Source organism: Salvelinus fontinalis, chromosome 33 (assembly GCF_029448725.1).
Source record: "Salvelinus fontinalis isolate EN_2023a chromosome 33, ASM2944872v1, whole genome shotgun sequence".
In the NCBI taxonomy this organism is placed as follows: Eukaryota; Metazoa; Chordata; class Actinopteri; order Salmoniformes; family Salmonidae; genus Salvelinus; species Salvelinus fontinalis.
In genome coordinates, this window is record NC_074697.1 from 35,172,738 (window position 1) to 35,196,088 (window position 23,351).

The following is a 23,351-nucleotide window of genomic DNA, read 5'->3' on the forward strand; positions in this document are numbered from 1 at the left end:
AAGCTCGTTTGCAGGGTAGTTAACACAGTGTCCAAAGAAGGGCCAGATGTATACAGGATGGTGTCGTCTGCGTAGCGGTGGATCAGGGAATCACCCGCAGCAAGAGCGACATCGTTGATACATACAGAGAAAAGAGTCGGCCCGAGAATTGAACCCTGTGATACCCCCATAGAGACTGCCAGAGGTCCGGACAACAGGCCCTCCGATTTTACACATTGAACTTTGTCTACGAAGTAGTTGGTGAACCAGGCGAAGCAGTCATTTGAGAAACTAAAGCTATTGAGTCTGCCGATAAGAATACGGTGATTGACAGAGTCGAAAACCTTGGCCAGGTCGATGAAGATGGCTGCACAGTACTGTCTTTTATCGATGGCGGTTATGATATCGTTTAGTACCTTGAGCGTGGCTGAGGTGCACCCATGACCAGCTCGGAAACCGGATTGCACAGTGGAGAAGGTACTGTGGGATTCGAAATGGTCAGTGATCTGTTTATTAACTTGGCTTTCAAAGACTTTAGAAAGGCAGAGCAGGATGGATATAGGTCTGTAACAGTTTGGGTCTAGAGTGTCACCCCCTTTGAAGAGGGGGATGACCGCGGCAGCTTTCCAATCTAGGGATCTCGGACGAAACGAAAGAGAGGTTAAACAGACTGGTAATAGGGGTTGCAACAATCTTTTTAGAAAGAGAGGGTCCAGATTGTCTAGCCCAGATGATTTGTACGGGTCCAGGTTTTGCAGCTCTTTCAGAACATCTGCTATCTGGATTTGGGTGAAGGAGAAGCTGGGCAAGTAGCTGCGAGGGGTGTTGGCCGGGGTTGGGGTAGCCAGGAGGAAAGCATGTCCAGCCGTGGAGAAATGCTTTTTGAAATTTTCAATTATCATGGATTTATCGGTGGTGACCATGTTGCCTAGCCTCAGTGCAGTGGGCAGCTGGGAGGAGGTGCTCTTGTTCTCCATGGACTTTAGAGTGTCCCAAAACGTTTGGGAGTTAGAGCTACAGGATGCAAATTTCTGTTTGAAAAAGTTCGCCTTTGTAAAGGTAGTCATTGTTGTTCTCCCCCTTAGACGAGGAGGAGCATGGATAGGACCAAGATGCGGATTGAGGGAAATAAGCCATCTTTTAATGACAACAGCAAACAAGACACTACAAAACTACAAAACAACAAATGTGACTAACCTTCAACCGTCCTGTGAGGACACAGGAACAAACACCCACCAAACCCCAGTGAAACCCTGGCTGCCTTAGTATGACTCTCAATTAGAGACAAACGATACACACCTGTCTCTAATTGAGAATCATACCAGGCCGAACACAAAAACCAACCTAGAAATACAAAACACAGACTGCCCACCCAAAACACACGCCCTGACCATAAACACATACAAAAACAACATAAAACAGGTCAGGACCGTTACAGAACCCCCCCCTCAAGGTGCGAACGCCGGGCGCACCAGCACAAAGTCCAGGGGAGGGTCTGCGTGGGCAGTTGACCACGGTGGTGGCTCAGGCTGAGGGCGAGGTCCCCACCCCACCATAATCAATCCCCGCTTCTTTATCCCCCTCCCAATGACCACCCTCCCACTAACACCACCTAAATGAAGGGGCAGCACCGGGATAAGGGGCAGCACCGGGATAAGGGGCAGCACCGGGATAAGGGGCAGCACCGGGATAAGGGGCAGCACCGGGATAAGGGGCGGGAGGTCCTGGCTGAGGGACTCCGGCAGGTCCTGGCTGAGGGACTCCGGCAGGTCCTGGCTGAGGGACTCCGGCAGGTCCTGGCTGAGGGACTCCGGCAGGTCCTGGCTGAGGGACTCCGGCAGGTCCTGGCTGAGGGACTCCGGCAGGTCCTGGCTGAGGGACTCCGGCAGGTCCGGGCGTAGGGACTCCGGCAGGTCCGGGCGTAGGGACTCCGGCAGGTCCGGGCGTAGGGACTCCGGCAGGTCCGGGCTGAGGGACTCCGGCAGGTCCGGGCTGAGGGACTCCGGCAGGTCCGGGCTGAGGGACTCCGGCAGGTCCGGGCTGAGGGACTCCGGCAGGTCCGGGCTGAGGGACTCCGGCAGGTCCGGGCTGAGGGACTCCGGCAGGTCCTGGCTGGACGGCTCCGGCAGGTCCTGGCTGGACGGCTCTGGCAGGTCCTGGCTGGACGGCTCTGGCAGGTCCTGGCTGGACGGCTCTGGCAGGTCCTGGCTGGACGGCTCTGGCAGGTCCTGGGTGGACGGCTCTGGCAGGTCCTGGCTGGACGGCTCTGGCAGGTCATGGCAGGACGGCTCTGGCAGGTCATGGCAGGACGGCTCTGGCTGGTCATGGCAGGACGGCTCTGTCTGGTCATGGCAGGACGGCTCTGGCTGGTCATGGCAGGACGGCTCTGGCTGGTCATGGCAGGACGGCTCTGGCTGACTGAGACGCACTATGGGCCTGGTGCGTGGTACCGGAACTGGAGGTACCGGGCTGAGGGCACGCACCTCAGGGCGAGTGCGGGGAACAGGAACTGGGCACACTGGACTCTCGTGGCGCACTCTAGGCCTGGTGCGTGGTACCGGAACTGGAGGTACCGGGCTGGAGACACGCACCATAGGGAGAGTGCGTGGAAGAGGAACAGGGCTCTGGAGATGCACTGGAAGCCTGGTGCGTGGTGTAGGCACTGGTGGTACTGAGCTGGGGTGGGAAGGTGGCGCCGGATATACCGGACCGTGAAGGAGGACACGTGCTCTTGAGCACCGAGCCTCCCCAACCTTACCAGGTTGAATGGTCCCCGTAGCCCTGCCAGTGCGGCGAGGTGGAATAGCCCGCACTGGGCTATGCAGGCGAACCGGGGACACCACCTGTAAGGGTGGTGCCATGTACGCCGGCCCGAGGAGACGTACTGGAGACCAGATACGTTGGGCCGGCTTCATGGCACTCGGCTCGATGCCCAACCTAGCCCTCCCAGTGCGGCAAGGTGGAATAGCCCGCACTGGGCTAAGCACGCGTACTGGGGACACCGTGCGCTTTACCGCATAACACGGTGTCTGACCAGTACGACGCCCTCTTACTCCACGGCAAGCCCGGGGAGTTGGCTCAGGTATCCAACCCGGCTTCGCCACACTCCCCTTTAGCCGCCCCCCAAGAAATTTTTGGGTGAGCCTCTCGGGCTTCCAGCCGCTCTGCCTTGCTTTTGCCTCATAAAACCTCCTCTCCGCTTTTGCTGCCTCCAGCTCCGCTTTGGGGCGGCGACACTCCCCTGGCTCTGCCCAGGGTCCTTCTCCGTCCAGAATCTCCTCCCAAGTCCATTCCTCTTTTCCCCATTGCTGTAGTTCCTTTTCTCTCTCCTCAATCCGCTTGGTCCTGTTGTGGTGGGTGTTTCTGTAAAGGCAGTCATTGTTGTTCTCCCCCTTAGATGAGGAGGAGCATGGATAGGACCAAGATGCGGATTGAGGGAAATAAGCCATCTTTTAATGACAACAGCAAACAAGACACTACAAAACTACAAAACAACAAATGTGACTAACCTTCAACCGTCCTGTGAGGACACAGGAACAAACACCCACCAAACCCCAGTGAAACCCTGGCTGCCTTAGTATGACTCTCAATTAGAGACAAACGATACACACCTGTCTCTAATTGAGAATCATACCAGGCCGAACACAAAAACCAACCTAGAAATACAAAACACAGACTGCCCACCCAAAACACACGCCCTGACCATAAACACATACAAAAACAACATAAAACAGGTCAGGACCGTTACAGCCTTTGCTTTCCTGACTGACTGTGTGTATTGGTTCCTGACTTCCCTGAACAGTTGCTTATCGCGGAGACTATTTGATGCTATTGCAGTCCGCCACAGGATATTTTTGTGCTGGTCAAGGGCAGTCAGGCCTGTAGTGAACCAAGGGCTATATCTGTTCTTAGTTCTACATTTTTTGAAAGGGGCAGCTTTGTTAAGATGTTGAAGAAATTATTTTTAACCTGTTTGGGCTGCAGGGACAGTATTGAGTAGCCAGATAAAAGGTGCCCATTTCAAACGACCTCATACTCAATTCTTGCTCGTACAATATGCATATTATTATTACTATTAGATAGAAAACACTCTCTAGTTTCTAAAACCGTTTGAATTATATCTGTGAGTCAAACAGAACTTATTTGGCACAAACTTCCTGACCAGGAAGTGGACAGTCTGAAATCGAGGCTCTGTTCTACTTCCTGCCTATAAATGGGCATGATACGTATTAGTATACGTGCCCTTCATAGACCTTCCCCTGGATGTCAAGAGGCGGTGAGAGAAGAAATTTAGTGTTTATCTTGGTCTGAAGTGGAATACAAGCTCTTTGTATGACGTGTCCCCCATTTCTTGTTTTCTGGAGAGCGCGAAGAGGGACTTGGATTTGCCTTCTGTTTAGCTGCCGTTATAGGCGACTAATATCTCCGGCTTTGATTTTATTTGAAACATGTGACCATATCATCGTAAAGTATGTTTTTTCAATATAGTTTCATCAGATTATTGAAATTTTTTCGGGAGTTTTGCCGTGTTCCGTTCTCTTCCGTTTGTTGACATGGAGAGAATCGTGCCACTTGGCTAGTGTGCTTGCTAATTCAAGAGGGAAAATGAACGTTCTAAATCCAAACAACGATTGTTCCCGACAAAGGACCCCTTGTCCAACATTCTGATGGAAGATCAGCAAAAGTAAGAAACATTTTATGATGCTATTTCATATATCTGTCGTACATGTGAACTAGTCGCCGGCGCCCAACTTTGGGGTACTCTAGCTATAACGAAGCTGTATGTCGTAATGAAGTTATTTTTTAGAATTCTAACACTGCGATTTCATTAAGAACTAATGGATCTATCATTTCCTATACAACATGTATTTTTTAGTTATGTTTATGAATAGCTATTTGGTCAGAATGTGTGTGTCAGAGAAAGTGTCCGAAAAATATCGTTGCTGTTTTGACGTTGTGGAAAAAGTAGCTAAGTTAGCACAATGTGTAACCACTGATTTCAGCTCTAAATATGCACATTTTCGAATAAAACATAAGTGTATGTTTAACCTGATGTTATAGGACTGTCATCTGATGAAGAATATCAAGGTTAGTCAAAAATTATATATATTTTACTGGTTTGTTACGATCGCTAACTTTTACTGCTGGGAAATGGCTTGTCTTTCTGGCTATTGTGGTAAGCTAATATAACGCTATATTGTGTTTTCGCTGTAAAACACTTAATAAATCGGAAATATTGGCTGGAATCACAAGATGCCTGTCTTTCATTTGCTGTACACTATGTATTTTTCAGAAATGTTTTATGATGAGTAATTATGTATTTGACATTGGTGTCTGTAATTATTATGGCTGCTTTCGGTGCAATTTCTGATTGTAGCTGCAATGTAAACTATGATTTATACCTGAAATATGCACATTTTTCGAACAAAACATAGATTTATTGTATAACATGTTATAAGACTGTCATCTGGTGAAGTTGTTTGTTGGTTAGTTTGGTTGGTTCTTGGTTAGTTAGGTTGGCTTTGTGCATGCTACCTGTGCTGTGAAAAATGTCTGTCCTTTTTTTTGTATTTGGTGGTGAGCTAACATAAATATACGTGCTGTTTTCGCTGTAAAACATTTTAAAAATCGGACATGTTGGCTGGATTCACAAGATGTGTACCTTTCATTTGCTGTATTGGACTTGTTAATGTGTGAATGTTAAATATTTAAAAAATATATATTTTGAATTTCGCGCCCTGCACTTGAGCTGGCTGTTGTCATAAGTGTACCGACGTCGGGCTTGCAGCCAGAAGAAGTTAAAGAACGACCAGGCATCCTCGACTGACGGGATGAGGTCAATATCCTTCCAGGATACCTGGGCCAGGTCGATTAGAAAGGCCTGCTCGCAGAAGTGTTTTAGGGAGCGTTTGACAGTGAGGAGGGGTGTACGTTTGACCGCGGACCCATAGCGAATGCAGGCAATGAGGCAGTGATCGCTGAGATCCTGATTGAAAACAGCAGAGGTGTATTTGGAGGGCAAGTTGGTCAGGATAATATATATGAGGATGCCCATGTTTACGGATTGAGGTTGTACCTGGTGGTTGTACCTTGATAATATGTGTGAGATTGAGGGCATCTAGCTTAGATTGTAGGACTGCTAGGGTGCATATCCCAGTTTAGGTCACCTAACAGAACAAACTCTGAAGATAGATGGGGGGCAATCAATTCACATATGGTGTCCAGGGCACAGCTGGGGGCTGAGGGGGGTCTATAACAGGCAGCAACAGTGAGAGACTTATTTCTGGAGAGATTAATTTTTAAAATTAGAAGCTCGGACTGTTTGGGCATAGACCTGAAAAGTATGATAGAACTTTGCAGGCTATCTCTGCAGTAGATTGCAACTCCTTCCCGTTTGGCAGTTCTATCTTGACAGAAAATGTTGTAGTTGGGTATGGAAATCTCAGAATTTTTGGTTGACATCCTAAGCCAGGATTCAGACACGGCAAGGACATCAGGGTTGGCGGAGTGTGCTCGAGCAGTGAGTAAAACAAACTTAGGGAGGAGGCTTCTGATGTTAACATGCATGAAACCAAGGCTTTTTCGATTACAGAAGTCAATAAATGAGAGTGCCTGGGTTAGCCTCCACATCACCCGAGGAACAGAGGAGGAGTAGGATGAGGCTAGTAAAACTGGTCGTCTAGTGCGTTTGGGACAGAGAATAAAAGCAGCAGATTTCTGGGCATGGTAGAATAAATTCAGGGCATAATGTGCAGAAAAGGGTATAAGGGGGTGCGGGTACAGTGGAGGTAAATCCAGGCACTGAGTGATGATAAGAGAGATTGCATCTCTGGACACGCTGGTTATACTGGGTGAGGTCAACGCATGTGTGGGAGGTGGGACAAAGGAGGTATCTAAGGCATGTACAGTGGGACTAGGGGCTCCGCAGTAAACTAAAACAATGGTAATTATCCTAAACAACAGTATACAAGGCATATTGACATTTGAGAGAGACATAAAGTGAGGCATAAAGCAATCACAAGTGTTGATTGGGAGAGCTAGCTAAGTCAACATCGGTAAGACAACAACAGCTAATCAGCTAAGACAACAACAACAGGTAAAATGGTGATGAATGGGCAGAGAGCGTCGGTTAACTACACACAGTGCCTGAGTTCGGGGCTAGGGCCGACAGATAAACAAAGGTAAACAAAGTGGAGTGCCGTGATAAATTAACTGTCCAGCAGGCATCAGCTATGTAGCCAAGTGATCATAAGGTCCAGTGTACAGCAATAGATGGAACAGGGAAGCCGCAGGGTAGTCGTTGCTACGCTAGCACGCGGGAGACATGGTGTTTAAGGTTAGCAGTCCGTGTTAAGTAGAATCGTCTGCTCCGTCGTCCGTCTGTGGGCCAGTCGTGGTGGTACAGCGGGGCGCCATGTCGACGAAGGGACCGGGCTAGATGGCGAAAGAGGTATTGCAGTGGTGGTCATTTCGTTTGCTAGCCGGGAGATGCGCCTGGCTCAGGGCTAGCTTCGGGGCTGGGTCACTCAGTGGCAGCTAGGTAGCTGTGATGATCAATAGTCCAGGGTTTACGGCAGGAATCTGACGTTGTAGTGGAGAAAAAGTCAGAGGCTGGCAGGTATTATCCAGGCTAAAAAACGGCTGGTGCCCGAGCAGAGGGTAACAAGTGGCTAGCAGTGGCTAACAATGACAAAATAGCTAATAACTTCGCTAATTAGCTGGCTAATTAACCTTCTGATGAAAGTTTTGGCTATAGGGTCGAAAAAAATTGCGGATCCGTGTCACATTGAGTGAGGCGTGTTACCGGAAGGTATATTTAATTTAAAAATGGAAAAAGAGATTGAAAAATAAATTGGAATATATACAAAAAAGACGAAAAATACAAAAAGTAAACGGGAGGACAACAAACCACGTCTGCACTACTACGCCACCTTGGATTGAATCTTGCCTTTCCAGTGAGGTCCGGGCTGCCGAACCATACGCTATACTGCCATAGTTTATTACAGATCAGATCAATGCAACATAGATGGCCCTCAATGAGGAATGCCCAGCCCCCCACATTTAGCTCCTTCTTACACTTTCCCACCACTCTCTCAATGTGTTCTGCCCAGGTCAGCCTAGTGTCAAAGTACACCCCAAGGAATCTGAAGGCCCCCACCTCCAAGTTTCTCCAATATAACCTCAAGCGTACCTCATCTCCCACCTTCCTCCCACCCACTCTGATGTGGCGATACTAGCCCCCTGCTCTCCAGGAAGTAAGTTAGCCTCTCATACATTCCGTAATCCTACATACATGTTAAAGCTATTGGCCGATAGCTTGTTGGCCTCGTTCGGTCCTCCCCTGGCTTCCAGATTGGTATCACTACTTCCTCCTTCCAGCAGCCTGGTAGTTTCCCCTCCTCCCACACCCAGTTGTACAACACCAATACCTTATCCAGTGCTTCATCACTGAGATGGGTCAACATAACATAGCACACCTCATCTTTCTCAGGGGAAGTTAACCCAGCCTGCTCGTAAGCTGCTCCAACTACATCAAGACTCCCGTAGTGTGGCAGGCTATGCAGTGGATTTTCGCACGTTGGCAGCTGAGAGTGCCTGGAATCCATAATCCCTTTTCGACATGTTCCTTCACTGATTATCAGAGGAGGTTAAAGACGAGCTCGCAGCCCGGGAGCTTCCCATGGACTTCGACTCCCTCATCGCCTTGACCTTAAGGATCGATGGGTGGCTACGGGAACATAGAAGGGACAGGAGGTCTGTTCCAAGTCACACTCGCTTGTCCACTGCTCCCACCTTGCCTCAGAGGAATCCCGGAAGTTCCCAACGTCCACCTTACCAAGAGAATCTGAGGTCACCCGAGTGCCCACGGGAATCACAGAGGGCAGTCGACTCGCCTCCTCCAGAGCCCAAGCTACTGGGAAGGGCTAGATTATCTCTGGATGAACATTTACGCAGGTTGAGCACCAGGAGCTGTCTGTATTGTGGGACTACAGGACATTATATTTCTTTCTGGGTGCTCATTGACTCTGGGGCCAACGAGAGCTTTAACGACGCTACCTTGGTGTTGGAGCTGGGAATCTCCACTCAACCCCTCTCCATTCCCATGGACGTCAGAGCGCTGGATGGGCGCTCTATTGGCAGAGTCACCTGCAATACGGTTCCCATCAACCTGCGAGTATCAGGAAATTATAGTGAGTGTATGCAGTTCCTGATCATAGAATCTCCTAATGTACCTGTGATTTTGGGTTATTCATGGCTCCAGAAGCACAATCCCCTGATCAACTGAGCTACTGGTTCTATCGTGGGTTGGAGCCCATTCCGCCATGTCCAGTGTCTTAAGTCGGCACAGCATGACCCGGGACATCTTCCTGCAGGCTTGGGAGAAGCCTCGGATCTCTCCGCCATTCCCGCAGAGTACCTGGACCTCCGGGAGGTCTTTAGCAAAAAGTCGATCCACCTTGGGAGTGGCTTTACTCCCTGTCGGTCCAGAAACCAAGACTCTCTCACTGCAGGGATGCAGATGGATCCAGACAAGGTGAGAGCGGTGGTGGATTGGCCTCAACCCACATCCAGAGTGCAGCTACAACATTTCCTGGGATTTGCTAACTTCTACCGCCGCTTCACCCGGGGTTACAGCACCCTGGCTTCCCCCCTTTCAGCACTCACCTCTCCCAAGGTTCTATTCACGTGTTCTCCAGCAGCTGACCGGGCATTCTCGGACCTCAAACATCGATTCACTACAGCCCCCATCTTAATCCATCCGGACCAGTTTGTGGTGGAGGTCGACGCCTCAGATGTCGGAGTGGGGGCCAACCTGTCTCAGCGCTCTGACCAGGACCAAAAGTTGCACCCCTGCGCTTTTCTCTCCCATCGTCTTACCCCTGCTGAGAGGAACTAAGATGTGGGAAATCGAGAACTCCTGGCGTTGGAGGGGTGGAGGCACTGGTTGGAGGGGGCGGAACACCCAATCTTAGTTTGAACTGACCATAAGAACCTGTAATATCTCTGTACTGCCAAGTGCCTCAATTCTAGGAATGCTCATTCGGCCCTGTTTTTCACCCGTTTCAATTTCACTCTCTCCTACCCTTCGGGGTCTAAGAATGTGAAGCCTGACGTACTCTCACGCTGTTACTCCGTCTGACCCCGAAACCATCCTCCCTACCTCCTGTCTAGCGGCTGCATTCGTCTGGGTTATAGAAAGCCCGGTGCCTAAGGCGCAGCGTTCCCAGGGGGGATCCAGCTAACCGGATGTTTGTCCAGGACTCTGCCCGTTCCCCGGTCCTGGATTGGGCACATTCCTCGAGACTAACCTGCCATCCAGGCTCCCGTCATACCATGGCTTTCATCCGACAACGCTTTTGGTGGCCTTCCATGGTTCCTGATGTCTGCGCATTAATCGCCGCCTGCACTGTTTGTGCATAAAATAAGACTTCGCGTCAAGCTCCGGCTTGCCTTCTTCAACCACTGTTCCTCATCGCCCCTGGTTACAGATATCCCTGGACTTTGTTACTAGTCTTGCTTCATCAGATGGCAGCACCATGATCCTGACGGTGGGGGATAGGTTTTCTAAAGCCGCCCATTTTATTCCCTTTCCAAAATTACCCTCAGCCAAGGTGGCGTCTCAGCTCATGGTGCAGCACGTCTTCCGGATCCATGGACTTCCGGTTGACGTGGTCTCCGTTTGTGGACCTCAGTTCTCATCCCGGTTCTGGAAGTCATTCTGCACCCTTATTGTCTTCGGCCAGCCTGTCCTCTGATTTTCACCCCCGTTCTAACGGCAAGTTGGAGCGAGACAGTCAGGACCTGGAGACGGCTCTTCGTTTCCTCGTCTCCGCCAACCCCACCACCTGGAGCCAGCAACTCGTGTGGGTGGAATATGCCCGTAACACCCCTCCCTGCTCGGCTACCAGTCTCTCGCCCTTTGAGTTTTCATTGGGATATCAGCCCCCGCTCTTCCCTGAGCAAGAGGAAGAAGTCAGCATACCCTCTGCCCAGATGTTCATCTGCCGCACGGGCCGCTCTTCTGAAGACCACATCCAGGTATCGGCGACAGGCGGATAGCTCCCTGCTATCAGCTCGTGCAGAGGGTATGACTTTACACTCGGGGACCTGCACCTCTGGGTGGAGTCCCGTAAATTTTCTTCCCATTTCATCGACACTTTCCCCATCTCTAAAATCCTTAGCCCCTCTGCTGCCCATGTTCTGTTGCCCCGCACATCCCACTTTTCATGTGTCTTGGATTAAACCTCTGTCTCACAGCCCTTTGTCTCCTGTTTCTTTCTTTCTGCCTGTCCTGACCCTGAGCCTGCCTGCCGTCCTGTACCTACCTGACTCTGATTTGGATTACGACTCTTTGCCTGCCTTGACTTACCTTCGGCCTGCCCCGTGTACTATAATAAACTCTGAGACTCGTACTATCCGCCTCCTGTGTCTGCATCTGGGTCTTAGCCTGAGCCTTGACAAGTCAATCATTACTTTAAGACATGAAGGTCAGTCAATCTGGAAAATGTCAAATACTTTGAACATTTCATCAAGTGCAGTAACAAAAACCATCAAGCGCTATGATGAAACTGGCTCTCATGAGGACCGCCACAGGAAAGGAAGACCCAGAGTTACCTCTGCTGCAGAGGATGAGTTAATTAGAGTTACCAGCCTCAGAAATTGCAGCCAAAATAATGTAACAGACACATGTCAACATCAACTGTTCAGAGGAGACTGCGTGAATCAGGCCTTCATGGTAGAATTGCTACAAAGAAACCACTACTAAAGGACACCAAAAAGAAGAAGAGACTTGCTTGGGCCAAGAAACACGAGCAATGGACATTAGACCGGTGGAAATCTGTTCTTTGGTGTGATGAGTCCAAACTTGAGATTTGTGGTTTCAACCGTTGTGTCTTTGTGAGATGCAGAGTAGGTGAACAGATGATCTCCACATGTGTGGTTCCCACCATGAAGCATGGAGGAGGAGATGTGATGGTGTGGGGGTGCTTTGCTGGTGACACCGTCTGTGATTTATTTTGAATTCTAGGCACACTTAACGAGCATGGCTACCACAGCATTCTGCAGCGATACGCCATCCCATCTGGTTTGCGCTTAGTGGGACTATCATTTGTTTTTCAACAGGACAATGACCCAACACATCTCCAGGCTGTGTAAGGACTATTTGACCAAGAAGGAGAGTGATGGAGTGCTGTATCAGATGACCTGGCCTCCAAAATCACCCGACCTTAACACAATTGAGATGGTTTGGGATGAGTTGGACTGCAGAGTGAAGGAAAAACAACCAACAAGTGCTCTGCATATGTGGGAACTCCTTCAAGACTGTTGAAAAAGCATTCCAGGTGAAACTGGTTGAGAAACTGCCAAGAGTGTGCAAAGCTGTCATCGAGGCAAAGGGTGGCTATATGAGTAGGTGTGTCCAAACTTTAGACTAGTACTGTACATCTTCCCTCCGATCCAGCATTCTACGGTGCTCCCCTCTCATTCTCTCTCCTCCACTTCCCCTCTGACAAATTTGCCGTGCTATGCACTTGGACAAAGGCTTTGGTCATCAACTCTGCCTTTTCCTCATCTGTTACTGCCATATCCCCCCACTTGTCAACAATAGATAATACCACTCCTTTCTGACCCCTTTCATCCTCTTAATCATGCCCCACACTTTTCCCACTGGTGTCACCCTTCCAATGTTGTCACAGAACCGTCGCCAACATGACCTTTTTGTGTAATGGATAGTTCTCACCAGGGCCTGGGCCTGCTTATACTAAATCAGATTTTGGAAGTTATGCGCCCTTTTCAGTACTCTAAATGCCCTGTTCCTACTCCTCACCATTGCCCCACACTCCTCCGTCCACCATGGGACTGCTTTCCTCCTCCCAATGCCTGAAGTCTTAGCTATAGCCTCAGTAGCTGCCCCCACTAAAGATGTTCTCACCTAGTTATTCATACTATCCACATCCCCTCTCATATCCACCCGATCCATCACCTGCTCACTCAGCTCCTGTAGCTGGTCCCACTTTGCCCTTCCGAACATCCATCTGGCTACTCCATCCACTGACACCTCCTCCTCCCTCCGGCCTACTGTGCATACTATAGGGTAAGGATTACTCCCTACTGTCGACTCCTCCCATACCTCCCACTCACAGATTCCTGCCATGACACTAAATACCAGAGTGAGTTCCATTAACTAAACAATAACAGAAAATCTTGATATACAATTTTTTTTAAATACGTTTGATTTCACCTTTGTTTAATTAACCAGGTAGACCAGTTGAGAACAAGTTCTCATTTACAACTGTGACATAGCCAAGATAAAGCAAAGCAGTGCGACAAAAACAACAACACAGAGTTACACATGAGATAAACAAACGTATAGTCAATAACACAATAGAAAATCTGTATACAGTGTGTGCAAATTAAGTAAGGAGGTAAGGCAATAAATAGGCCATAATGGCGAAGTAATTACAATTTAGCAATTAACACTGGAGTGATAGATTTGCAGATTAGGATGTACAAGTAGAAATACTGGTGTGCAGAAGAGCAGAAAAAAACAAAAAACAAATATGGGGATGAGGTAGGTGGTTAGTTGGATGGGCTATTCTCAGATTGGCTGGACGCCACGTGTTACTCTTTAATAACCGCTGATATCACACCTCTGCATCTTCGGTGAAAGGCGGCAGAGCGAGAGCGATGTTTGTCAAAACATGAGACATCCCGAATATCAGTTTTCTCATATAAATGTCTGTAGCTTCCGAACGGTTTGACCAACAAAATTGTTTGACCATTTCATGGAAAGGGGAGACTCTAACAAACACAATGCCGTTCTCAGTTTTGCTCTACGACCCCCACAAGTGTCACAGGACTCGTCTGAAGGTAACCAGTACCGGTTAAAATTACAGATTTTTAATCAAGGAAGAAATAAAGAAAAGTTGTGCAATGTTGAAGCCACTTGTGCAAAGCACAAATGATTAGCAGTCCATTGCCTTAATCACTCAGCCACCTCGTCCTGCACTCCAGGGATGGCAGTTGCCCCTCCAACCAGTTGCCCAAGATCCGCCTGTCTCAGACTGTTAAAGGCTCTACAAAAGGGCTCGTTTGGCATTTGAACCCGGGACCTCTCGCACCCAAAGTACACCGGTACGTGAATAAATGATAAAATCCCCATTGGAATCTGTCAGTTTGAAACTAGAGATTTCACCTTTTTTTTGCACTGGATGCTTCTCAAACTTCCATAACCGCTGATGTCACACCTCTGCATTTTCGGTGAAAGGCGGCAGAGCGAGTGCGATGTTTGTCAAAACATGAGACATCCCGAATATCAGTTTTCTCAAATAAATGTCTGTAGCTTCCGAACGGTTTGACCAACAAAATTGTTTGACAATTTTATGGAAAGGGGAGACTCTAACAAACACAATGCCGTTCTCAGTTTTGCTCTACGACCCCCACAAGTGTCACAGGACTCGTCTGAAGGTAACCAGTACCGGTTAAAATTACAGATTTTTAATCAAGGAAGAAATTAATAAATGTTGAAGCCACTAGTGCAGAGCACAAATGATTAGCAGTCCATTGCCTTGATCCCTCAGCCACCTCGTCCTGCACTCCAGGGACGGCAGTTGCCCCTCCAACCAGTAGCCAAAGATCCACCTGCCTCAGACTGTTAAAGGGCTCGTCCAGGATTTGAACCCGGGACCTCTCGCACCCAAAGCGAGAATCATACCCCTAGACCAACGATCCATTTCATTGAAGACATTTTTTTGCTGTCGCCAGCAATGTCGGTGAGGATATGGATTGACTTGTCGATGGTTCCAGGCCACAGTGAATCACGTGAGTTTTGTTGGTATACTTGTGAGCATAGCTCTCTTCCAAGCAGTTGACCAGGTTTCAGTTCAAATCCTCTGTAATTCATCTGCCGAGTCTTTCAGATTCAATTTTCATTTTCTGTAACAGCAAGAAACAAATGAAGAAGAGCTAAATGAAGATTTTGAAGAGGAAAAGAAGACATCAAAACGAATTGGAGCTCATTGAATTTGAGCCGATTGACGCACCGGTATGTGAATAAATGATAAAATCCCCATTGGAATCTGTCAGTTTGAAACTAGAGATTTCACCTTTTTTTTGCACTGGATGCTTCTCAAACTTCCATAACCGCTGATGTCACACCTCTGCATTTTCGGTGAAAGGCGGCAGAGCGAGTGCGATGTTTGTCAAAACATGAGACATCCCGAATATCAGTTTTCTCATATAAATGTCTGTAGCTTCCGAACGGTTTGACCAACAAAATTGTTTGACCATTCTATGGAAAGGGGAGACTCTAACAAACACAATGCCGTTCTCAGTTTTGCTCTACGACCCCCACAAGTGTCACAGGACTCGTCTGAAGGTAACCAGTACCGGTTAAAATTACAGATTTTTAATCAAGGAAGAAATAAAGAAAAGTTGTGCAATGTTGAAGCCACTTGTGCAAAGCACAAATGATTAGCAGTCCATTGCCTTAATCACTCAGCCACCTCGTCCTGCACTCCAGGGATGGCAGTTGCCCCTCCAACCAGTTGCCCAAGATCCGCCTGTCTCAGACTGTTAAAGGCTCTACAAAAGGGCTCGTTTGGGATTTGAACCCGGGACCTCTCGCACCCAAAGTACACCGGTACGTGAATAAATGATAAAATCCCCATTGGAATCTGTCAGTTTGAAACTAGAGATTTCACCTTTTTTTTGCACTGGATGCTTCTCAAACTTCCATAACCGCTGATGTCACACCTCTGCATTTTCGGTGAAAGGCGGCAGAGCGAGTGCGATGTTTGTCAAAACATGAGACATCCCGAATATCAGTTTTCTCAAATAAATGTCTGTAGCTTCCGAACGGTTTGACCAACAAAATTGTTTGACAATTTTATGGAAAGGGGAGACTCTAACAAACACAATGCCGTTCTCAGTTTTGCTCTACGACCCCCACAAGTGTCACAGGACTCGTCTGAAGGTAACCAGTACCGGTTAAAATTACAGATTTTTAATCAAGGAAGAAATTAATAAATGTTGAAGCCACTAGTGCAGAGCACAAATGATTAGCAGTCCATTGCCTTGATCCCTCAGCCACCTCGTCCTGCACTCCAGGGACGGCAGTTGCCCCTCCAACCAGTAGTCAAAGATCCACCTGCCTCAGACTGTTAAAGGGCTCGTCCAGGATTTGAACCCGGGACCTCTCGCACCCAAAGCGAGAATCATACCCCTAGACCAACGATCCATTTCATTGAAGACATTTTTTTGCTGTCGCCAGCAATGTCGGTGAGGATATGGATTGACTTGTCGATGGTTCCAGGCCACAGTGAATCACGTGAGTTTTGTTGGTATACTTGTGAGCATAGCTCTCTTCCAAGCAGTTGACCAGGTTTCAGTTCAAATCCTCTGTAATTCATCTGCCGAGTCTTTCAGATTCAATTTTCATTTTCTGTAACAGCAAGAAACAAATGAAGAAGAGCTAAATGAAGATTTTGAAGATGAAAAGAAGACATCAAAACGAATTGGAGCTCATTGAATTTGAGCCGATTGACGCACCGGTATGTGAATAAATGATAAAATCCCCATTGGAATCTGTCAGTTTGAAACTAGAGATTTCACCTTTTTTTTGCACTGGATGCTTCTCAAACTTCCATAACCGCTGATGTCACACCTCTGCATTTTCGGTGAAAGGCGGCAGAGCGAGTGCGATGTTTGTCAAAACATGAGACATCCCGAATATCAGTTTTCTCATATAAATGTCTGTAGCTTCCGAACGGTTTGACCAACAAAATTGTTTGACCATTCTATGGAAAGGGGAGACTCTAACAAACACAATGCCGTTCTCAGTTTTGCTCTACGACCCCCACAAGTGTCACAGGACTCGTCTGAAGGTAACCAGTACCGGTTAAAATTACAGATTTTTAATCAAGGAAGAAATGAAGAAAAGTTGTGCAATGTTGAAGCCACTTGTGCAAAGCACAAATGATTAGCAGTCCATTGCCTTAATCACTCAGCCACCTCGTCCTGCACTCCAGGGATGGCAGTTGCCCCTCCAACCAGTTGCCCAAGATCCGCCTGTCTCAGACTGTTAAAGGCTCTACAAAAGGGCTCGTTTGGGATTTGAACCGGGGACCTCTCGCACCCAAAGTACACCGGTACGTGAATAAATGATAAAATCCCCATTGGAATCTGTCAGTTTGAAACTAGAGATTTCACCTTTTTTTTTGCACTGGATGCTTCTCAATCTTACATAACCGCTGATGTCACACCTCTGCATTTTCGGTGAAAGGCGGCAGAGCGAGAGCGATGTTTGTCAAAACATGAGACATCCCAAAAATCAGTTTTCTCAAATAAATGTCTGTAGCTTCCGAACGGTTTGACCAACAAAATTGTTTGACCATTCTATGGAAAGGGGAGACTCTAACAAACACAATGCCGTTCTCAGTTTTGCTCTACGACCCCCGCAAGTGTCACAGGACTTGTCTGAAGGTAACCAGTACCGGTTAAAATTACAGATTTTTAATCAAGGAAGAAATTAATAAATGTTGAAGCCACTAGTGCAGAGCACAAATGATTAGCAGTCCATTGCCTTGATCCCTCAGCCACCTCGTCCTGCACTCCAGGGACGGCAGTTGCCCCTCCAACCAGTAGCCAAAGATCCGCCTCCCTCAGACTGTTAAAGGGCTCGTCCGGGATTTGAACCGGGGACCTCTCGCACCCAAAGCGAGAATCATACCCCTAGACCAACGAGCCATTTTATCGAAGACATTTTTTTGCTGTCGCCAGCAATGTCGGTGAGGATATGGATTGACTTGTCGATGGTTCCAGGCCACAGTGAATCACGTGAGTTTTGTTGGTATACTTGTGAGCATAGCTGTCTTCCAAGCAGTTGACCAGGTTTCAGTTCAAATCCTCTGTAATTCATCTGCCGAGTCTTTCAGATTAAATTTTCATTTTCTGTAACAGCAAGAAACAAATGAAGAAGAGCTAAATGAAGATTTTGAAGATGAAAAAGAAGACATCAAAACGAATTGGAGCTCATTGAATTTGAGCCGATTGACGCACCGGTATGTGAATAAATGATAAAATGCCCATTGGAATCTGTCAGTTTGAAACTAGAGATTTCACCTTTTTTTTGCACTGGATGCTTCTCAAACTTCCATAACCGCTGATGTCACACCTCTGCATTTTCGGTGAAAGGCGGCAGAGCGAGTGCGATGTTTGTCAAAACATGAGACATCCCGAATATCAGTTTTCTCATATAAATGTCTGTAGCTTCCGAACGGTTTGACCAACAAAATTGTTTGACCATTCTATGGCAAGGGGAGACTCTAACAAACACAATGCCGTTCTCAGTTTTGCTCTACGACCCCCACAAGTGTCACAGGACTCGTCTGAAGGTAACCAGTACCGGTTAAAATTACAGATTTTTAATCAAGGAAGAAATAAAGAAAAGTTGTGCAATGTTGAAGCCACTTGTGCAAAGCACAAATGATTAGCAGTCCATTGCCTTAATCACTCAGCCACCTCGTCCTGCACTCCAGGGATGGCAGTTGCCCCTCCAACCAGTTGCCCAAGATCCGCCTGTCTCAGACTGTTAAAGGCTCTACAAAAGGGCTCGTTTGGCATTTGAACCCGGGACCTCTCGCACCCAAAGTACACCGGTACGTGAATAAATGATAAAATCCCCATTGGAATCTGTCAGTTTGAAACTAGAGATTTCACCTTTTTTTTGCACTGGATGCTTCTCAAACTTCCATAACCGCTGATGTCACACCTCTGCATTTTCGGTGAAAGGCGGCAGAGCGAGTGCGATGTTTGTCAAAACATGAGACATCCCGAATATCAGTTTTCTCAAATAAATGTCTGTAGCTTCCGAACGGTTTGACCAACAAAATTGTTTGACAATTTTATGGAAAGGGGAGACTCTAACAAACACAATGCCGTTCTCAGTTTTGCTCTACGACCCCCACAAGTGTCACAGGACTTGTCTGAAGGTAACCAGTACCGGTTAAAATTACAGATTTTTAATCAAGGAAGAAATTAATAAATGTTGAAGCCACTAGTGCAGAGCACAAATGATTAGCAGTCCATTGACTTGATCCCTCAGCCACCTCATCCTGCACTCCAGGGACGGCAGTTGCCCCTCCAACCAGTAGCCAAAGATCCGCCTCCCTCAGACTGTTAAAGGGCTCGTCCGGGATTTGAACCGGGGACCTCTCGCACCCAAAGCGAGAATCATACCCCTAGACCAACGAGCCATTTTATCGAAGACATTTTTTTGCTGTCGCCAGCAATGTCGGTGAGGATATGGATTGACTTGTCGATGGTTCCAGGCCACAGTGAATCACGTGAGTTTTGTTGGTATACTTGTGAGCATAGCTGTCTTCCAAGCAGTTGACCAGGTTTCAGTTCAAATCCTCTGTAATTCATCTGCCGAGTCTTTCAGATTCAATTTTCATTTTCTGTAACAGCAAGAAACAAATGAAGAAGAGCTAAATGAAGATTTTGAAGATGAAAAAGAAGACATCAAAACGAATTGGAGCTCATTGAATTTGAGCCGATTGACGCACCGGTATGTGAATAAATGATAAAATGCCCATTGGAATCTGTCAGTTTGAAACTAGAGATTTCACCTTTTTTTTGCACTGGATGCTTCTCAAACTTCCATAACCGCTGATGTCACACCTCTGCATTTTCGGTGAAAGGCGGCAGAGCGAGTGCGATGTTTGTCAAAACATGAGACATCCCGAATATCAGTTTTCTCATATAAATGTCTGTAGCTTCCGAACGGTTTGACCAACAAAATTGTTTGACCATTCTATGGCAAGGGGAGACTCTAACAAACACAATGCCGTTCTCAGTTTTGCTCTACGACCCCCACAAGTGTCACAGGACTCGTCTGAAGGTAACCAGTACCGGTTAAAATTACAGATTTTTAATCAAGGAAGAAATGAAGAAAAGTTGTGCAATGTTGAAGCCACTTGTGCAAAGCACAAATGATTAGCAGTCCATTGCCTTAATCACTCAGCCACCTCGTCCTGCACTCCAGGGATGGCAGTTGCCCCTCCAACCAGTTGCCCAAGATCCGCCTGTCTCAGACTGTTAAAGGCTCTACAAAAGGGCTCGTTTGGGATTTGAACCCGGGACCTCTCGCACCCAAAGTACACCGGTACGTGAATAAATGATAAAATCCCCATTGGAATCTGTCAGTTTGAAACTAGAGATTTCACCTTTTTTTTTGCACTGGATGCTTCTCAATCTTACATAACCGCTGATGTCACACCTCTGCATTTTCGGTGAAAGGCGGCAGAGCGAGAGCGATGTTTGTCAAAACATGAGACATCCCAAAAATCAGTTTTCTCAAATAAATGTCTGTAGCTTCCGAACGGTTTGACCAACAAAATTGTTTGACCATTCTATGGAAAGGGGAGACTCTAACAAACACAATGCCGTTCTCAGTTTTGCTCTACGACCCCCGCAAGTGTCACAGGACTTGTCTGAAGGTAACCAGTACCGGTTAAAATTACAGATTTTTAATCAAGGAAGAAATTAATAAATGTTGAAGCCACTAGTGCAGAGCACAAATGATTAGCAGTCCATTGCCTTGATCCCTCAGCCACCTCGTCCTGCACCCCAGGGACGGCAGTTGCCCCTCCAACCAGTAGCCAAAGATCCGCCCCCCTCAGACTGTTAAAGGGCTCGTCCGGGATTTGAACCGGGGACCTCTCGCACCCAAAGCGAGAATCATACCCCTAGACCAACGAGCCATTTTATCGAAGACATTTTTTTGCTGTCGCCAGCAATGTCGGTGAGGATATGGATTGACTTGTCGATGGTTCCAGGCCACAGTGAATCACGTGAGTTTTGTTGGTATACTTGTGAGCATAGCTGTCTTCCAAGCAGTTGACCAGGTTTCAGTTCAAATCCTCTGTAATTCATCTGCCGAGTCTTTCAGATTAAATTTTCATTTTCTGTAACAGCAAGAAACAAATGAAGAAGAGCTAAATGAAGATTTTGAAGATGAAAAAGAAGACATCAAAACGAATTGGAGCTCATTGAATTTGAGCCGATTGACGCACCGGTATGTGAATAAATGATAAAATGCCCATTGGAATCTGTCAGTTTGAAACTAGAGATTTCACCTTTTTTTTGCACTGGATGCTTCTCAAACTTCCATAACCGCTGATGTCACACCTCTGCATTTTCGGTGAAAGGCGGCAGAGCGAGTGCGATGTTTGTCAAAACATGAGACATCCCGAATATCAGTTTTCTCATATAAATGTCTGTAGCTTCCGAACGGTTTGACCAACAAAATTGTTTGACCATTCTATGGCAAGGGGAGACTCTAACAAACACAATGCCGTTCTCAGTTTTGCTCTACGACCCCCACAAGTGTCACAGGACTCGTCTGAAGGTAACCAGTACCGGTTAAAATTACAGATTTTTAATCAAGGAAGAAATAAAGAAAAGTTGTGCAATGTTGAAGCCACTTGTGCAAAGCACAAATGATTAGCAGTCCATTGCCTTAATCACTCAGCCACCTCGTCCTGCACTCCAGGGATGGCAGTTGCCCCTCCAACCAGTTGCCCAAGATCCGCCTGTCTCAGACTGTTAAAGGCTCTACAAAAGGGCTCGTTTGGGATTTGAACCCGGGACCTCTCGCACCCAAAGTACACCGGTACGTGAATAAATGATAAAATCCCCATTGGAATCTGTCAGTTTGAAACTAGAGATTTCACCTTTTTTTTTGCACTGGATGCTTCTCAATCTTACATAACCGCTGATGTCACACCTCTGCATTTTCGGTGAAAGGCGGCAGAGCGAGAGCGATGTTTGTCAAAACATGAGACATCCCAAAAATCAGTTTTCTCAAATAAATGTCTGTAGCTTCCGAACGGTTTGACCAACAAAATTGTTTGACCATTCTATGGAAAGGGGAGACTCTAACAAACACAATGCCGTTCTCAGTTTTGCTCTACGACCCCCGCAAGTGTCACAGGACTTGTCTGAAGGTAACCAGTACCGGTTAAAATGACAGATTTTTAATCAAGGAAGAAATTAATAAATGTTGAAGCCACTAGTGCAGAGCACAAATGATTAGCAGTCCATTGCCTTGATCCCTCAGCCACCTCGTCCTGCACCCCAGGGACGGCAGTTGCCCCTCCAACCAGTAGCCAAAGATCCGCCCCCCTCAGACTGTTAAAGGGCTCGTCCGGGATTTGAACCGGGGACCTCTCGCACCCAAAGCGAGAATCATACCCCTAGACCAACGAGCCATTTTATCGAAGACATTTTTTTGCTGTCGCCAGCAATGTCGGTGAGGATATGGATTGACTTGTCGATGGTTCCAGGCCACAGTGAATCACGTGAGTTTTGTTGGTATACTTGTGAGCATAGCTGTCTTCCAAGCAGTTGACCAGGTTTCAGTTCAAATCCTCTGTAATTCATCTGCCGAGTCTTTCAGATTAAATTTTCATTTTCTGTAACAGCAAGAAACAAATGAAGAAGAGCTAAATGAAGATTTTGAAGATGAAAAAGAAGACATCAAAACGAATTGGAGCTCATTGAATTTGAGCCGATTGACGCACCGGTATGTGAATAAATGATAAAATGCCCATTGGAATCTGTCAGTTTGAAACTAGAGATTTCACCTTTTTTTTGCACTGGATGCTTCTCAAACTTCCATAACCGCTGATGTCACACCTCTGCATTTTCGGTGAAAGGCGGCAGAGCGAGTGCGATGTTTGTCAAAACATGAGACATCCCGAATATCAGTTTTCTCATATAAATGTCTGTAGCTTCCGAACGGTTTGACCAACAAAATTGTTTGACCATTCTATGGAAAGGGGAGACTCTAACAAACACAATGCCGTTCTCAGTTTTGCTCTACGACCCCCACAAGTGTCACAGGACTCGTCTGAAGGTAACCAGTACCGGTTAAAATTACAGATTTTTAATCAAGGAAGAAATGAAGAAAAGTTGTGCAATGTTGAAGCCACTTGTGCAAAGCACAAATGATTAGCAGTCCATTGCCTTAATCACTCAGCCACCTCGTCCTGCACTCCAGGGATGGCAGTTGCCCCTCCAACCAGTTGCCCAAGATCCGCCTGTCTCAGACTGTTAAAGGCTCTACAAAAGGGCTCGTTTGGGATTTGAACCCGGGACCTCTCGCACCCAAAGTACACCGGTACGTGAATAAATGATAAAATCCCCATTGGAATCAGTCAGTTTGAAACTAGAGATTTCACCTTTTTTTTTGCACTGGATGCTTCTCAATCTTACATAACCGCTGATATCACACCTCTGCATTTTCGGTGAAAGGCGGCAGAGCGAGAGCGATGTTTGTCAAAACATGAGACATCCCAAAAATCAGTTTT

General features: G+C 47.1%; 6 non-coding genes across 6 annotated transcripts; all 6 read right to left on the bottom strand.

The window, feature by feature from the left end:
* Nucleotides 1-14,637: 14,637 nt before the first annotated feature.
* On the bottom strand, nt 14,638-14,709 carry trnap-ugg (transfer RNA proline (anticodon UGG)). Its single transcript has one exon. It is a non-coding gene; the product is annotated as a tRNA-Pro (tRNA).
* Nucleotides 14,710-16,144: 1,435 nt separating this feature from the next.
* On the bottom strand, nt 16,145-16,216 carry trnap-ugg (transfer RNA proline (anticodon UGG)). The gene has a single exon. It is a non-coding gene; the product is annotated as a tRNA-Pro (tRNA).
* Nucleotides 16,217-17,652: 1,436 nt separating this feature from the next.
* On the bottom strand, nt 17,653-17,724 carry trnap-ugg (transfer RNA proline (anticodon UGG)). The gene has a single exon. It is a non-coding gene; the product is annotated as a tRNA-Pro (tRNA).
* A 1,436-nt stretch (nt 17,725-19,160) lies between these two features.
* Nucleotides 19,161-19,232, bottom strand: trnap-ugg (transfer RNA proline (anticodon UGG)). The gene has a single exon. It is a non-coding gene; the product is annotated as a tRNA-Pro (tRNA).
* A 1,437-nt stretch (nt 19,233-20,669) lies between these two features.
* On the bottom strand, nt 20,670-20,741 carry trnap-ugg (transfer RNA proline (anticodon UGG)). Its single transcript has one exon. It is a non-coding gene; the product is annotated as a tRNA-Pro (tRNA).
* Nucleotides 20,742-22,178: 1,437 nt separating this feature from the next.
* On the bottom strand, nt 22,179-22,250 carry trnap-ugg (transfer RNA proline (anticodon UGG)). The gene has a single exon. It is a non-coding gene; the product is annotated as a tRNA-Pro (tRNA).
* Between the last annotated feature and the right edge of the window lie 1,101 nt (nt 22,251-23,351).